The sequence below is a fragment of the Emydura macquarii genome, unplaced genomic scaffold, assembly GCF_026122565.2.
Source record: "Emydura macquarii macquarii isolate MOO-44397 ecotype Brisbane River unplaced genomic scaffold, CSIRO-AGI_Emac_v2 contig_2722, whole genome shotgun sequence".
In the NCBI taxonomy this organism is placed as follows: domain Eukaryota; kingdom Metazoa; phylum Chordata; order Testudines; family Chelidae; genus Emydura; species Emydura macquarii.
Window position 1 is genome coordinate 1 of NW_027132859.1, and position 17,992 is coordinate 17,992.

At 65.9% G+C, this 17,992-nt stretch overlaps 1 pseudogene; it reads right to left on the minus strand.

The window, feature by feature from the left end:
* Positions 1-140: 140 nt before the first annotated feature.
* The window catches only part of LOC137165000 (carcinoembryonic antigen-related cell adhesion molecule 5-like), a 38,382-nt pseudogene continuing 20,530 nt past the window's right edge, over positions 141-17,992 (minus strand).

Here is a 17,992-nt window from a genome sequence, read left to right on the forward strand (position 1 = left end):
GAGCCAATCGGGGGGAGGGGCTTTTAGTGAACTTGGCAAAGCGGCTGTGACAGGGCAGGTGGGTCTGACCCTTCGCCCCAGCAGAGACCCCCCCCCGATACAGGGGTCATCCCAGCATGCACCAGGGCACTGGGGGGGCATCATCTCCTCAGCTGCTCGTACACGTCCTGCTGTCCGGGCTGCAGCGTCTGGGGGAAATGGGGAGGCGTGAGCCAGAGACACCCCCACCCTGGGGGACCCACCCCTCCACCGGGCCCGGACAGGCCCCACCAGGCCTTGACAAACCCCTCCCCCCCCCCCGGGTCCATCCCTGCCCCATCTGCAGCTGGGCACCCCTAGAGGTTTTCACCAGCCTCGGGGCTCCCAGCCTTTCATGGGGGGGGGACCCTCCGCCGGATTCTGCCCCCCCCCAACTGCGGGATGTGATAACCAGCCCCGTTCTCAGCCACGGGGCCTGTCCTGGGGGCAGCTCCGCCCCCCCCCCCACCCCGAGTTGGGAGCCCCCGAGATCGGCCCTTACCTGGTATGTGGGGCTGGTGTCGGGGGGGCTCGTGGGCTGGGCCTGGGGCAGAGAATGAGGCAGGTGGGTCATTAACACGCTCCCGAGAGACCCCCCAGCGCAGCCCGGGGGGCCGGGAGCTGACGCGCCCTGGGAGACTGGGACATGCTGCCCCCAGCAGAGAGTGAGAAAGGAGAGGGCTGGGGTCGGGAGTGAGGGGCCCAGCAGAGCTGGGGGATGGGGCGGGGGAGCCCAGGACTGGGCTAGCTGGGGGCTGCGGGTCGGGAGTGAGGGGCCCTGGCACAGCTCTGGGAAGGGGGCGCGAGGCTGGGGTCACAGGGGCGGAGTTTAGTGCCTGTCACTCACCGCTGGGCCTGCCTGCGCTGCAGGGGGCAGGTTCTCGTACACTGGGGGGGTCGTGTCGCTGCCCTGGAATGTCTTGCTCCGGTGGCCAGAACCTGGAGGGGGAAATCGTCAGAGATGCTGGAATTGGGGGCCCGGATCCCAGCCCCCACTGCTCTAACTCACCAGCTCCTCCCCCCACTCAGAGAACCGAGGAGTCCTGGCTCCCAGCCCCCTGCTCTAACCACTAGATCCCCAGTCTCCTCCCAGAGCCTGGCATGGAACCCAGGAGTCCTGGCTCTCCCGGAGGGGTCTGTTACTCACAGAGGAAATAAACCAGGCCCCCGACCAGCCCCGCCCCGGCCAGCGACCCGATGACGATCCCAGCGATGGCCCCGGCTGACAGAGACGTTCCCGGTGCTGCAGTTGGAGATGCTGGAGGAGAAGGGAAGAAGGGGGTTGGATCAGGCAGCCCAGCCATGACCCCCTAACCCTAACCCCCCCGCCCAGACCCCCATTTCCCAATGCTGCTCCCTCTCAGCTCCCAAGGTGAGGGCCCAGGTGGTGGGACCCCCAGCTGCCCCTCCCCGCAGCCCTCCCCGAGCCTGCAGGTTTGGGCCCATCAGGACCCCGAATACGGTGGCAGGAGGGTCTGAAGGTCAGGAACTGGGATGTCTCCTGGGGCTGCCCAGTGGTGCCAGTGCCCCCCAGTGCCCCAGGCTCAGCGCTGGGTGCGGGGGAGTCTCAGCTCTCGCTGGCTGGTGTTGGGGGGATTCGGGAGGCGATGGGGCTGGACGCTACATTGACGGATCCACTGCCCCACAGCCACAACAGAGCCCCCCAGCCCTGGGGGAGACGGATCCCAGCCAAGCCCCAGTCCGGCCCCCCCACAGCTGGCCCTAGAGAGGAGCAGGGCTGAGCAGGAGAGGGAGGGACCATGTACAGAGACACCATGGCCCAAGGGTCCCCCGAGAGTCACTGGCAGCCCACGGCCCGGCCCCCTCCCGTTCCCCAACCCAGCCCTAGTCCCACCCGCCCCCCGGCAGGGCGTTTTCTGGTGCTGGACAGGGAGGCCGCGCTGGGTTCAGCCCCAGGGACTCACCTACGACCCGCACGGCGACAGACGCCCGCGCAGTGAGGTTGGTGTTGGGGTTGTGGGCCTGGCACGCGAACGTGCCCTGCTGAGCCCAGCTCGTGGGGTTAAAGGTCCAGCTGCTCCGGGTCTCGTTAGCGTCGGTGCCGTTGTGAAACCAGCGATAGCGCGAGGGCGGGACAGAGTCAGAGACGCACGTCAGGGTCAGAGGGGACCCCAGGGGGTGGGTGATGGGTCCCTGCGGGTCTATCCTGGCAGAGCCCGGCCCATCTACAGAGAAGGAGGGCAACAGGGGAGGGAGGGCGCCAGTGAGGGATCCCCATGTAAATAGCCCCCGCGCAACACACCAGAGGTGGCTGCATCTCCGCGGCTGGGCGATGCCGGCAGGGCCGGGGGCAGCACGGCCGGGGGACAGGGCTACGGTTACTCACAGGCCACCGTCACGGTGCTGGGCTAGCTGCGGTTGGTGCTGACGGGGTTCCTGACCTCGCACTGGTAGGCGCCAGCGTCGCCCCGGCTGACGTTCAGCACCGTGAGGGTCTGGTTGTCGGGGGACAGCTCCAGCCGCTGATCAGTTGCGAGGTGCGACCCATCCCGGAGCCAGAGCAGGGTGTCGGCGCCGGGGGAGCTGTTACACGTCAGGGTGAAGGTCCTGTTCTCCAGCACCTGGGTTTGGTTGGGCGTCACCGTGGGCTGAGGCAGCATTTCTGTGCAGGGAACGGAGAGAACGTTACTGTGTGTCCTGCCCCTCTGTCCGGGCTGGGGGAAGAGTCCCGGTGTCGCCCCCTTGTGGGATTGTGGGAAGGGTCCCAGCGTCGCCGTCCCACGGCATTGTGGGAAGATCCCAGGCCAGTGTCCTGCGGTGCTGTGGGAAGGGTCCTTCGCCCTTTGCACCTCAGAGCTGCGGAGACGGGTGTTGCCTTCCGGGCTCCGGCAGAAGGTCCTTCTCCGCAGCGTTGAGTCACAATTATTGGTGCCTCCCCGAGACTCTGGCTCCCGGAGTCCCGTGATATTTGGGACACTCTTGGCTGTGGTTCGAAGGGAGACGAGGCGCCGGCTCTGCACCCACAGCAGGATTCTCAAGCCGAGCCCATGATGGTTTGTGGCTGACAGGAGGGTCACGACCCCATAAGGTGCTTGGTGCCGCCGGCATTGCCCCGTGGACACGGCCCTGTGCTGGGTCCTTGCCCCCTCCCCCGACCCGAAGGAGCTGCCGTCCCAGAACCGGGCCGTGGGGTGGGGGTGGCACCACGGGCAGCCTGCCAGAGCCGCTCTCCCTGACCCAGGGAAATTGGGGCGACCCAGTGGGGTGGGGTCACACGCTGGCCTAGCTCCGTCCCCCATTCCTGCCCAGCCCCAGAGCTCAACAAGGGCCCCACAGCCCCAGACACCCTGGGTCTGCCAACATCCCACAAGAGTCCGACAGGGGAGGGGGCGTCCGGAGCCCAGCGGCAGGTCCAAGGACACCCTGCCAGTCTGTGCCCCCCTCACTGGGGCAGGATCGTCCCCCCAGTCTGTTCCCTCAGGGCCCCCGTCACCCTGTGCACCCCGAGCTCCCCCCACCCTGCTGGCTGATGTGCTCGGCAGCGCCCCTTGCTGGGGCTCAGAGGGCTGCGGGGGGGGAGAGGGAGGGGGGAACCGGTAAATCCCAAGAGAGAATCAACAGAGCGAAGGAGGAAACAGCGGATCAGACAGACAGCGCCAGCCGGGCCCCAAGTCTCAGGCGGGGACACGGACCCGGGGTGGGGCTGGGGCCTGGAGCAAGCCTGGAGGCCAACGCCGGCACAGACCCCCCCACCCCAGCAGTGCCATGGCCACTAGCCCGGCCGGGAGGGAACTAGGCCGAGGCACCAGGTGAGCGGGGGCAGGGAGTCGCTGTGGGAGCTGCAGTGGGGCGCGATGGGGGCCCCACAGAGGACGGAGGCCATGGGGCGGGTGCAGCGCAGGCAGAACGGAGCCGGGAGGGCAAGACGGGCAGAGAGCAGGCGCAGGACGCGCTGATCGCAGGGGTCGGGCGTCGCTTGGAAGCCGACAGGCAGCGTCCGGCCCAGCTGTGGCATGGCTGGAGCAGCCCCTGCAGGACAGAGGCCCCGGGGTGGGGCTGGGCCCTGCACAGCTCCGAGCGCAGAGGGACGTGGCTGCAGACAGTGAAGTAGCAGAGCCCGCACGGGGAGGGGATTGGTGCGGGCAGTGACAGGACAGCCGGGGTCTGACCCGCACTGCAGACAGGTGGGGGCGACTCACCTGGGAGCTGGCTGGGGCTTGTCTACACTAACCGCTGCAGGCTCCATGCAGACGCTTCCTGTCCGAGGGGAGAGCTTCTCCGGCCGGCGGAGGATCCCCGCCCCGAGAGGCGGTGGGTGCTGATGGAGAAGCCCTGCCCGCGGTAGCGCTGTCTGCACCGGGGTAGGTGGGTGTCTGCGTCGCTCAGGGGCACAGGACGGAAGTTGGTCGTGCAGACCAAGCCCAGGGGAGCCTGGCCGGGGGGGGCAGCTTGGCCGGGCTCTGGCTGACCGGGCCGGACTCTGCGCTGACCATCTCCAGGCTGCGGCCGGGGACCGACACACCCGACTGCTGTGCCAATGCTGCCCGGCATCCCTCCCAGCCCGGGCCGAGGGCATCGATCCCTGTGGCGGGCACGAGGCTCCCAGGAGCCCGGCTCCCCTGGCCGGCCCGGGCAGAGCTCCCGGGTGAGGCAGGGGCTGGAGCCCAGGGTCTCTGTCTCAGAGGTGGGGACGAGGGTGTGGCGCTGGCTAAGCAGACGCAGCAGCTCGGGCTAGAGCCGCAGGCAGGTCAGTGGGTGCGAGGGTGGCAGGAGCGGCACAGCTCATGGGGCGTTCACACCGTGCACTCCTCGGTGTGGATTATCTCCCCTGGTCTGTAACTCGCTGGTCTGCGCTAGGTGCACCCTGTGCTGAACTGTTCCCAGATCCATAGGTGTGCACACGGGGTGTGCTGGGTGTGCCCACGCACACTCTAATGTAGGGGTATCAAACATCCGACTCGCGGACCTTTTCGATGTGTCCCGCGGCGCCATCTCGCTGCAGGGTAGAGCTGCTGCCAAAAGATTGGAGGGCGCGTGACTTTTCGGAGGTCGGAAGAGAGAGCGATCTGCCACCGAAAAAGAAGGAGCTTCTAGATTTTGTGGGGGATGGGAACACGCCGTGATCTGCCGCCGAAATACCGTTCCTTGGGATATTTCTCGGCGCAGACTACGACGCGGCGAGAATTCCACCAGCGGGTAATTCAAATACAGAACATGAAAAGTCCCTGACGAGTTCCCAGGATTGGCCCATGTGACTCTGGACTCCATTTTAGTTCTTGTAACTTCCCACAAATCACATGGCCAGGGACAGAGGGTTTATAAGATCAAATCACAGAAACTATTTTGCCTTCTATCCTGAGCTTCAGTCACCTACCCACCTCTGGATCAAGTCACCTGCAACTGAAGCTGTGTAACAAAGGACTGAGACCAGCCAGGTGTTGGGTGCACACCAGAGGAGACTATACAAGCTGCAACTCCACAATTCTTCTAGAACCTGATGTACATGGACTTTTAATCATGTGTGTGTATCTGATTGCTCTAATCCGTTAACATTTCTCTCATGGTTTATTTCTTTCTTTTTGCAATAAACCTTTAGTTTAGTTACTGAAGGATTGGCTGCAGCGTGGCATTTTGGGTAAGAGCCAAACTTACATTGCTCTGGTGCTGTGGCTGACCCCTTGGGGTCAGAGGGAACCTTTGTAGTAAAGAGCAGAGAGTTAAATAACTGGTCTCTTTACTGGCCCTAGTGCTGATTTGGGAGCCAGGAGTTGAAATGCAGTAAAGGGGCTGTGTGTATTTGTGGACTGGCTTCTGTGGGGATTCAGAAGTGCAGTTTGTGGCTGGTTGGGAAGTCTGGCTTCAGTGTCACCCACCAGTGCTGGGAGAATCTGCTCTCCGTTTGCAGCCTGCCCTGATCTTGGCATTTTCAGGTAGCTGCCCTGGGCACGGACAGGTCACACACACCCTAATGAAATGTGCTGCGCATGCCTCTGCCCAGCTCGACAGGTGTGTGAGCGTCCAGGTGTGAACTGACAGGTGTGTAAACGTGCCTGAGCCCCAGGGCAGGATGTTTGTGACTCTCACGTGTATTTACAGGATCTTTGCCCATCACCCGGGACTGGCCCTTAGAGCTGTGGAGGGAGCAGCAGGGGAACTTCAAAGCAAGGGCCGGGAAGCCACAAAGGAAATTCCCAGCCCGTCTGCGTTGGCTACTCAGCCTGTCAGCTCCTCTGCTGGGAACCAGATCTACACACCCGGTTTTCGGGAATGACCCTGCGTCTCTGCACGGATGGATTCTGACCGGGGGATTCTGAGCGAAAGGACAGAGGCCCCACAACCATTTTGGGCAACGCTGGGAGACTTATGGGAAACTAGCAGCTGGGCCATCGCTGCTGCCGTTTGGACTGACAAACGCTGGCTGCCCTGTACCGTGTGTGTTACTGAGACCGGCTGCAGAGCCGAGGGACGTGTCTGCGGCTCCTCTGTAAGCCGGGTGCAGTGATCCAGGCGTCGCATCGGTTCCTGGCTGGGTGAAATCTAGCGACAGACCAAACCAGCAGCGCGTCCTGTGCTGTGAGCCGGGCCAGCCAGCGGGACAAGGGGACCCCTGGGGTCTGGCACCTCGAAGGGTCCCAGAGGGGCTGTCTCGGAGCTGGGGGCGCAGCACAGGGCCGGTGGCTCCGTGACACCCTCCCCAGCTGGGAGCTGGCGGTGCCGGGGGTGGGGCGGCTGCGATGCCAGGGCAGAGCTGAGCTGCAGATACTCTCCCAAGGAATGAAACGGCAAATATCAGCACGAGGAAGAGAGCGAAGGAGGAAGCAGCTGGGCAGACACAGCTCCCCTCCCCCGCAGGGCTGCCCGGCCGCGGGTGCAGCAACAGGACAAAGTCCCTGGTACCCGGCAGAGACACGGCACCTCCGGCTGCCTGGGCACGCGGCAGGCGCCCATTCGCAGCACGAGTTCTGCAGCGCTGACGTGGGCTACGCCTGCCCATGCGGCTCTCGCCCGGGGACCGCCCTGACCCCGACCCATCCCTGCCAACAGCCGCAGGGGCCAGGATCCCACTGCACGGGGGGGGGGGGATGTGGATACAAACACTGGGAACCCCCAGCGCTCAGCTGACATGAGCAAGGCAGTGTGGGACCCTGGCCAGGGAACAGGGGAGCACAGAGCACCTGGCCTGGGCACAGGGGAGCACAGAGCACCTGGCCGGGGAATGGGGGACGCTGACATGGGGGAAACGGGGGAAACTGCATCCAGCCAAGACGCTGGGTCCAGACAGCGAAGACACAGCCCGGCCAGGAGCTCGGTGTGACTCGTGTGATTTACAGCAGATCTGATGCTGGGTTGGTCCGGTTCCGAGGTCTGGTGCTGTGCTGCTGCTGGGTGGGTCAGTGAGTGACAGGAGACAGTCAGGAAGCTGGGCAGGCCCCGAGCGCGGAGGGATGTGGTGCAGACAGTGAAATAGCAGAGCCCCTGGCACGGGGAGTGGAATTGGTGCAGGCAGTGGCAGGGGACAGCCGGTGTCTGACCCAGGCTGCAGACAGGTGGGGGAGTCCCCTGGAGAACAGAGCCCGAAGGGTAAATCCAGAACAAACCCGACGATCCCAGACCTGGTTGCAGAGACGGGGAGAGCCCAGGGGGCAGGAACGGCGCCGATCCGTGAGCTGGGTGCACAGAGTGACGGGCGACAGGGGACGTCCCACGCAGACAGGGAGCCCGGCTGGAGACAGGAGAAATCCAGAACAGCCTGGGCGCCGGCCGGACAGACAGAGACGGAGCCCCAGTGACGAGTGCCTGAGATGGGGGCAGGCGTGGGGCGTGTGCCCGGCTGCTCACCCAGCACCTCAGTCTTCGCACTAGCAGTGAGGCTGGTGACAGGGTGTGAGCCTGGCACTCACATGTGCCCAGCTGGTCCCAGGCTGTGGGGTTAAAGGTCCAGCTGCTCCCGGGGCTGGGACGGAGTCGGTGACACACGTCAGGGTCAGAGGGGACCCGAGGGGCAGGGCGATGGGTCCTGGAGGGTCTGTGCTGGCGGAGTCAGGCCCATCCACACAGAGAGGGACGGGATGAGGGGTAGAGAGGCTGCCAGCAAAGGTAAAACAGGTGCCGTGCCCCACCCTAGACGTGGCTGCATCTCGAGGACGGGCCATGCTGGCAGGGCCGGGGGCAGCATGGCCGGGGGACTCACACGGTGCTGGGCTCGCTGCGCTCGGTGCTGATGAGGTTCCTGACCTCGCACTGGTAGGCGCCAGCGTCACCCCGGGTGACACCCAGCACCGTGAGGGCCGGTTCCCGGGGAACAGCTCCAGTCACTGGACACAAGTTCTGACGCGGAGCCAGAGCAGGTGTCGGCGCTGGGGGAGCTGCTACACGTGAGGGTGAAGGTCCCGTTCTCAGGTACCAGTGTTTGGTGGGGTGTCACCGTGGGCTGGGCAGTATTTCTGTGCAGGGAACAGAGAGAGCGTTACCGAGTGTCCTGCCCCTCCGTCTGCCTGGGATCAGGGCCACCACAGATCATCACAGACATGGATCAACGGGGTCGCAGATGGAAGGCATCGGCGCACTCCTACTATGCTGGGTGACCTCTTTTAAATCATCTGCTCCTGGAGTCCTGTGAGTTTCAGGAGAATCTTCACTTGCATTGAATAAAGAACAAGTTTCTGGCCCACGTGACTGGGATGAAAAGGTGGAAATCGCAACCCGAGACCCTGGGTCCAGACAGTGAAGCTACGGCCCCACCAGGGGCTGGATTTAAAGGCTGATTTAAAGACCAATCTCCTGCTCGTTTGGATCCGGTTCCCAGGTCTGTGAGCCGCTGGGTCGGTCAGTGAGTGACAGGAAATGATCAGGTAATTGGACAGGCCCCGAGCGCGCAGGGATGTGGCTGCAGACAGTGAAGTAGCAGGGCAGACTGTCCCGGGCAGGGAAGGGATCAGCGCAGGCAGTGACAGGCGATGCAGCGTCTGATCCAGATTGGAGACAGATGAGATCATTCCCTGGGAAACAGAGCTCGAGGGGTGAATCCAGAGCAGACCTGAAGACCCCAGAACTGGCTACAGAGACAGGGAGAGCCCAAGCGCAGTAATGGGTCAAACCCGTAGGTTTGGTGCACAGAGCGACAGGCAACAGGGGATGTCCCATGGAGACAGGGAGTCCGGCTGGAGACAGGACAGACGCGGGGCAGCTGGGGCAGCTGGACAGACTGACGGAGCCACGGTGCTGCACGTGCCAAGACAGAGGCGGGCGTGGGGCACGGTGCCCGGCTGCTCACCCAGCCCCAGGCTCTCCAGGCTGGCGCCGCAGTAGCCGTGCGTGAGCCGTTTTGGGCTCTGCAGGTCTACGCGCCCGAGTGGGTCTCAGGGACGGAGGAGCAGGAGCGCGGACGACGACCCCTCTGCCTGGGTCTGCATCCCACCGTGACACCACGCGTCCCGCGCGGCCCGGTCAGCGTCTGTGACACGGGACAGGCTCAGGTCAGAGCCGGCAGCGTAGAGCTGCTGGGCCGGGATGATCACGGGGGTCAGGCCCGTGTGGAGCAAACACGAGCCGGTCACGCACCTCGACAGGGCAGGGAGAGCCCCACGCATTCGGCACCAAATAGACAGAGCTGGCGTCAGAGGACAGGGCCGCCCTGGGGTGCGGGGACCCGGCCTCCTGCAGGACCCAGCCGCAAAGGGACCGGTGTGCACAGCCCAGCTCTGCTCTGCAGGAAGATCCGGGGTCAATGGCTGAGCCAGGCTGAGCCGGGAGCTGCTCAAGGGCGGATCAGACACAGGAGCGGGTGTGAGGATGTTCCAGGCCCGTCGCTAGAAGCTGGGGCAGGTGCTGAGAAGCCCCCGGCTGAGCTGTGGGACTCTCTGTGACGACTGATTCCTGGGTATTAAATCCGGGGGCAGAGAAGGGCCACAGAAGGGCTGCAGGAAATGCCTTGCAGGAGTGACCGGCAGAGCTGGACGTGTGCGGCGTGTCAGAGCCGGGGGTGGCTGAGAACAGCGCAGCAGCACCTGCATGCGAAGAACGCACCAGGCGTGGGAGAGCTCCCGTCTAGCGCACAAAGGCCGGACACGGGACGGCTGGACGTCGAAGGCAGACACGGCCCAGCTGGGAAAGGCCCAGACTGGTCCCAGCGAGGGCGACTGGCCACAGGGCTGAGCTCCCGAGGGGTGGGCTGGACTCTCCAGCGCGGATCCAGGCTGGGGCCTCTCTGGAAGATGCTTCCCCCAGTGCAAGTTGCGGGGTCAGCCCCGGGGAAACTGGGGAGTCTCTGGCCTGGCCTGTGCAGGAAGCCAGACTAGCCGGTGGAATGGCCCCTGCCGGCTCAAACACAGAGTCTGTTAATGATTTACTGACCGGTCACAGCCTGCCTGTTACCGCCAAACCAGATCCGCTTTGTCCGCAGGTTCCTGGCAAATGGCGTGTGCGGGGAGGGGTGATTAGCAGACGGGCTCAGGGGAACAGGCACACTCAGGGTGCAAAGAGCGGCCGCAGGAGCTGTTCTAGGGGTTATAAGCCACCCGCTGCCCTGCCCGGCTCTCCAGGCCCCTCCACCCACCAGGGGCACTGCCGGTCAGAGATTCTCCTCCCAGGAGGCAGCAGCTGCCCTGAGCTCCTGCTTCCCCCAGGAAGTTACCCATTAACCCCTCGCCTGCTTCTCCAGGGACTTTCCTATCCACGGGGAGACCAAATCTCCAGAGTTTCCTGGGCCTGGGCCCGCTGGGGAGGCGATACCGGGGCTCACAGAGGGAGGGGCTCACAGCTCCCGGGTACCGGGGTGGGGGGACGGGACATGGGGGAGACGGTTCCCTGGGGTGATATGAGGGGGGCTTAGAGACGCTGTGGGCTGGCAGTGCCACCCCCCATAGGGTGTCTCACTGGGGGGCACAGAGGTAAGAAGGGGGTAGTTGAGGTGCAGAGGGTGCAGAGCGGTTCCCCCCAGGGAGGCGGTGCGGAGAGATGGCCGGGGTCACAAAGAAGAAAGCAGACCCGGCCGGAGGAGGCTGGAGCCCAGAGGCCCCGGTGAGGGGCCCGACAGAGCAGGGAGCCGGGAGGCGGAGGCGCAGCCGGGGATACTCACAGAGCAGGAGGAGGAAGGCGAGGTGGCTGGTGCTGGTGCTGACCCGGCTGGAGGCGTCGCACGACCAGGCCCGGTGTCACTGCGGGCGACGCTGGCCGGGGGAGGGGGCGGTTATCCCGGCTCAGCGCCAGGCACTCGCCCAGCCAAGGGGCTGCCCGGCCTCAGCCAGCGGAGGGCACCGGTGCCGGGGTCACGCAGATGAGAGCTACGGGGTCAGTGACCTCCCCCGGGCAGGGGATGCGCACTCCACCTCGGGCAGGGGCCCCCACAGAGCTCCCAGGGTCCCTGTCAGCCCCACAGCAGGGCTCCCTCTGCCCCCGTTACTGTCGGGGGGGGAGAAGAAAATACAAATTGAGACACGAACTGATCCCAGCCCCTGGCTTCCCACCAGCGCCGGGCACCGGCTCCATGGGGGCACCGAGGATGATGGGGGAGGGTCTCTGTCCCACAGCCCCCGTCCATCTCCCGATCCCGACCGACCGCACCCGCACTGGGGACCGGGGAGCAGCACTGGACTGGGGCAAGCGGGACTTGAGAGAGGCAATGAATGGCTGGGGCAGTCTGACTATTCTACTTCTCAACTCCAGGGAAGTTATTGTCAAAATCTCCTTTAGCAAAACGTTCTTCTGCCGCCAGTCTGAATTCCCCCGCTGCCCGGCCACGGCTGCGCTAGTCAGGCTGGAGATGCAGCGACACGCTGGGCAGGCATGGCCAGCACTGCCACAGGAATGGAGTCTGGCCCAGCCTCTGCCAGGCTTCGTCCTGCACTTCCCCCCTCCTAGGAAAGAGCAGGCTGCTCGGTCTCCGAAAAGGAGAGACGCTGTGGGATGGGGAGAGGGAAGGAAGGAACAAGAAACCTCCACCGTTTTCAGCATCTCAAGGTGGGCTCTGCTCCCGCCTCCTCCCTCCTTTCCAGTCTGTCCAGGGGTGGATGTGGGGCTGGGGCCCAAAGGTGGGGTAGGATCAGGCCCAGTGAGTGGGCCCCTCCCCCGATAGAGGGAGAGGACAGAGGCTACTTGTGGGCACCCTGTGAATGGCAGCATCGTGCAAGGCCAGGGGGTGGGGTTTGCACTAGGGCGTGCGAGGATCTTTGCACAGATCGCACTGCAAGATGGACACCAGTGGGGGTTGGGGCAGGGTGCACTAGAGAGAAACCCCCCCCAGAGGGGACAGGGACTCACAGAGACCTGGGGACTGGGGGGTGGGGGTGAGAAGGACCCAGGGTCTCTGGGGAGGGAGGGACCCACCAGCCAATACAGAACCATGATCTCAAGCCCCAGTGGCCCTGATCCTGACCGAGGTCAAAGACGCACGGATGGGGCTGGGGAAGCTTCTTAGAGAAGGAGACGGGGGTGAATCTGCCCCCCAAAGTACTCCAGCACCCCACAGCAGCACCGACTGCGCATGGGGGGGTGTAAGAAAGGGGCACCAGCACCTTCCCAGCTCAGACACCCCTCCCTGGCCCCCTCCCCACCCCCAGCATGGACCCTTCTCCCTGCCATGGAGCAACCCTCCCCCACTGTTCCCAAACACCAGAAGTTTCCCTCCCCCAGCACCAGAGCTCCAGGAACAGGGATCAGTGATGGTGCCACCCCCTGCCCCCTGCAGCCCGTCGCTCCCCAGGCAGAACCGCCAGTGCCAGCTCCCTGGGGGCAGCACGACCCAGCCCTGCCATGGAGACACCTCCCCAGGCAGGTTAATCTCTCTGGGGATGGCAGGGCAGGGACAGGGGGCAGAGATGCCGGGATGGGGGGAGGCACCAAGGGGGCCTGGCGAGGTTGGGGGGAAGGGGGCACTGGGGTGGGGGTCACTGAGACATAACGATGGGGTGGGGGGCACCAGGGACACCGGGGGAGCTGGAGAGGCTGGGACAGACAGGGGGTGTCACAGACACCAGGACAGGCTGGAGGGCACCAGGGACGCCAGGGAGCGTGCGGGGAACTGGGCCCCAGAGCCTGACTCCTGTGAGCCCAGAGTGGGGTCGATGCAGGGAGCAGGAGGGGAGCTCCCCCCACATCACACACAGCCCCTCCCCAGCATGTGCCCCCAGCCCCAGGGAATCTCAGGGTCTCCGGCCCAGCCCTGGACGCTTTGCTGCAGCTGCTAGTGAGGGGCCGGGTCGCACTCAGGGGCCAGGAACTGAGCTGAGACCCAGCAAATTCATTTCACCCAGGGCCCCTGAATGGGCATCGGTGGGAACGGCAGTTCTGGTGGGTGCTGGGAAGCCCAGGGATCCCCCCACACCCAGAGCGGCTCAACCCAACCCGCTGGCACAGCTGGCACTGCCAGGGAGAGCCGGGGCCAGGAGGGGCAGTGGCAGGATGGGGGCAGGGAAGCCAGAGCCCCACATCTGGGGAGGGGGCACCATCTCTCCGGGAAAGCAGAGGGTGGGGCAAGTAGTTGCAGGATCCCCCACGGTGTCTGTGTGTAGACAGGATCCCCTACGGCCCAGCCAGGCTCAGCCCGGGGAGATGCCCAGAACCCAGCGCTGGGCCTGAGACGGGGAGAGGGGACACGGCCCAGGGTCAGCGCAGCTCCCGGGGCACTTACCAGAGATGCGCAGATTGACCGAGGCGAGGACAGGGTTTGGGGGGCTGTCCATCAGCAGCGTGTAGCTCCCAGTGTCGTTGAGCGTTAACCCCACGATGTTCAGGGTACAGTTCAGCCCCGCTGTCTCCCGCCCTGTGTGAGCCGGGCCCTGGGTCTGAACGGGGGGTGTGTGGGGGTAGAAAGTGAGGATCCTTCTGGTTGGTTCAGTGGTCGCTGCTCGGTACCAGCTGCAGGACAGGAAGTCCTGGGGGGGATTCTCGAGGGCCAGGCTGACGTCCCCCCCCACCACGGGGCTCTGCGGGGTGATGAGGATGGTCTGGGCCAGTGCCGGCTGGAGGCTGGAACTCAGGACGGAGGCTACAGGGGAAGCAGAGTCTCAGTTTGGCAGCGACAGGCCTGGGCACGGGGCAGATCCTGGGCCGGTCCAGGCCCGGCCTTCCAGAGCTGGGCACCCGACTGGGGGAACGGGACCCCAGGCTGGGTCTGCGCCAGGGACACGGAGGCAGCGACGTCGCGATGGTGACAACATCGTCCGAAACCCCTTCCGCATGGGACATTGGTCCAGGGGAGAGAGTGTGAGTGTGTGTGTGCGAGTGTTTGTGTGTGTGAGAATCGCTCTGTGCGTGTCCAGTGTCGGGGCCATGTCGGGTGCGGGTCTCTGGGGCCCAGCTCTGGCTGTTGCTCCCCAATCGCAGAGCGGGGTGGGGGGCAGGGGGAGCAGGTGCTGTCGATGGCTCCGTGGAGATGGGGGTGTCCCCAAAGCAACTGGGACAGGAAAGAGACAGAGAGGTCGGGGCAGCAGCTGGGGCTGGCAGCTCCTGGGACATGGCTCTGGGCAGGGACATCTGATGAGAAAGGGACAGAGCCCGGAGGGTGTAAATCAGAGACACAATATCCACCCATTTACACCACTGGGGGCTGTCCTGGGGAGGACAGAGATAGATAGATAGAGATGGCATGTGTGGGGACAGACAGACAGACACACAGATAGACAGACACACAGACAGGCAGGCAGTTACAGGCTGTCGGTTGGGGGATCTCCGGGGCCGGGATCCCACCAGGCAGCAAACGACGATGCAAATTCAGGGCACCCGGGCACCAGCTGCCAGGCAGACGGGGCACCCCTGGGGGCGGGGCAGGCTCCCTGGGGGCGCAGGGGACCCACCCTGGGGCTAACTCCCCCGAGGGGTGACCCCGGCCTCTGCCCCACAGCTGCCGAGCCCCCCCCCCCCCCGCCCCCTCCAGCTCTCACCTGCCAGTAGCAGCCCCACCCAGGGGCCGCCCCACGCGGGGGGTCCCAGCTCCCGGGCAGGCGCCCCATGGCCCTTCCCCGCCCGGGGGTCGCTGCTGCGGTGCCTTGCACAGAGCCCGGCGCGGGGCCGGCCGGACGCCTGGGTTCTCTCGGGAGCGGCTATGCCAGCGGCCGGGCTCTGAGCCGCGGGCGGGGATAGACAGCTCCGGTCCCCGCCCCCCGGGGCCGGGCTAACTCCGAGTCGGCCGCCCTCGGGCTGGGATCTCTCCCCCGCCCCCCTGGGAGCGGCCCGGCTCCGCTCAGGCAGGGGCAGCTGGGAGCCGGGGCCGGGGTACGGGGGCTCTCGGGGGGCCCCTGGGCTGTGGCTGCGCCTGGCACCGGCAGCAGCGCAAAGACGCCGGTCCGGCCGGCAGCTCGGCACACTCAGCCCGGCTGTGTCGGCACCGGGGGCAGCTCGCAGGGACACACTCGCCCGGCCGGGTCTGTGCAGCGCCGGGCACAGCGGCCCCGATCCGGGCTGGGGTCTCTCGGTCTCCGTGACGCGCGTGTCCGGGCTGGGAATTGGCAGCCCCAGGCCCAGGCGACGCCAGAGGCTGCCCCGGCCCAGACTGGCCCGGCCGGTTCCGTGGCTGGGTCACAGGCGGGCACGGAGCTGTCGGGGGGGAGAGTCCCTCTGCGGGGGGCCGGAATCTCCCCTCGGCCCCGCGACTCTGGCTCTGGGGTTTGTTTGCAGCGAACCGGGGGTTCCTCCCATTGCGATTCCCCCGCGTGTAATCGCAGAGCCCAGATCTCACCTGCTCCAAACATGATCCAGCCCCGACCCCGGGTGCCCCCAGTGCCCCCTTGGCCCCCTCACACGCCCCTTCCCCTCTACCCCACCCCCCAGCCGGGCTGCGCCAGCGGTGGCAGATCCCACCCCGGGATCCCTCGAGGGCTTATTCTGGCTGCGCCCCTGCCCCGGGGAGGGGGGACAGGGAAGGCCCCGGGGAGGTGGGAGAGACTCAGATCCACCCCCCAGAGAGCACAGCTGAGCCCTGGCCTGGGAACCCCCGAACCTGCTGCTGCTATGGGGCACCCGGAGCTCACAGCCCCACAGCGCCACCCAGGGGCCAGCGGGGGATGAGCACGAAGGGGGGTGGCAGCACCCAGGGCGTGGGAGTCCTGCTGTGCCCCTCCTGCCTCATCCGGAGGGGGGGACCCCCGGCTCCTGGGGTCAGGGCCCCCCCTCACACCAGAGCTGGTCCTGTGTCCCCCAACACAGCTCCTGGGAAACTGGGTCTCCTGGGTCTCCTGGGTTCTCTCCTGGCCCTGGGAGGGGAGAGGGGTCTAGCGGTTAGAGCAGTGGCAGGTCTGGGGCCAGGACTCCTGGGTTCTATCCCGGCTCTCGGTGTCAGTTCCCCTCGCTGGGGGTGCCGGGCTGGCGGGACGGCTCTGGAATGGGGAAGCCCTGGGGCACTGCAGGCTCTGGGCGTCGGCCCAGCAGTAACCGCTCTGCACTAATCCTTCCTGCTCGGTTCCCGGCAGAGCCGTCAGGGTGACAGAACGATGGGTGCCCCCGCTGGGCCCAACCGCAGCCAATGGGCACCGGGCTGGCACCGGGACGGCAGCCGCCGGGTATAAAGGCTGCGGCAGCCCCCAGACAGCGCTGCCCAAATGGAGCAACTCCCGCATCTCTTCCTGCTGCTGCTGTCTGTTGGCATGGCCGCCGGCTGGCCCCACGTGCCAGGTGAGAAGGGATGGGGCGCCCTGTGTAGCCAACCCCCAGGCCACGCCCCACCCCAGAGCCAGCTGCATCTCAGCACCGATGAGGGTTCCTTGTGTGAGTAGCCCCTGCAACAGCGTCACCCCCACTGGCAGGGCAGGGGTGAGAGCAGCTCCCAGCGTCTGGGGGGCAAGACCAAGGCGGGGTCAGGGATTCGGGGCAAGGGGCAACAGAGGCAGAGAACCAGCCTCAGGGAACAGGGGGACGGGCCAGGGGCTGGGGTCTGGTCACAGGGGCAAGGAATGGGGGTTGGGACGGGGGCTGGGCAGGGACTGGGGCTGGCACTGAGGGAGGGACGGGGGCTGGTAGCCGGGTGCAGAGAAGGGGGTGGGGATGGGTGCAGGGATCAGGGGCTGGCACAGAGGGGAGGGGGCAGGGATTGGGGTCTGGCACTGAGCGGGGTCTGGGCTCTAGCGGGGGATACGAGACACTCCTGCTAACACCCCCCGTCTCTCCCGCAGGGCGTCACCCCCAGGGCAGGGGCCGAGGGCGCCAGCACCACAGGCGCAGACAGCAGCGGTGCCGTGAGTTCCCGACCCGGTGCTGGCAGCAGGGCCTGGCGAAGGGGCTGCTGCTGCCCCTCTAGCTGCCCTGCCCAGGGCCCGTGGGGCGCTGAGTGGTGCCAGCGGGGGCGTCTCGCCGTCGCCCCCTCAATAAAACCCCAGTTGAGGGGACGCTCCTGTCTCGTGTCCATGTGCGGCTCCTTCACCACTACCTCTGAACCCACTGGCAGGGGCAAAACCACCCACTGACGCCTCCTGCCGGGGGCTGCCCCAAACCCTCCCCGCTGCTCACAACAGCACACGGGGGGTGGGGGTAGCAGCTGTCACTCACCCCTGGAAACGTTAACTCTGAAGCCTAGTGATGGCAGCTGGGGTCAGCGCCTGTAGCCAGCTGCGGGTGCGAGCAGGAAGAGGCAGCCTGGGGTGTCCCGATGACAGGGTGGTGGAGCTGGGGTTCAGTGAGGGCAGGAGGAGGTACCCCCACTCCCAGCAGAGGGTTGCACAGTGCCGGCTCTAGGAAGGGCCGGAGGGGGTGACCGTACAGAGGTCAGAGGCTGTGAGCCGGGAGTGACGGGGCAGGAGGGGACCTGGGTGATACCTTGTGTCTCCCTCTGCCAGTCGGGGTCACAGCAGCAAGGGCAGGTTCAGTGTCTAGGGTCCTGTCGACAATGGACCCCAAACCGTCTCCAGCCCCGACCCAGCACCCGGGACAGTCACAGCCACCCCTGGGCGCCGCGAGAGGCCGCGCTGCCCCGCTCACCTGCAGAGACTGAGCGTGGGACAGAGACGTTAACACACGGGACAGTGACCCGGCCGTACCGCGGGAAACGCCGGAGCAGGAGCCACACGCTTGAACCACGAGGAAAACC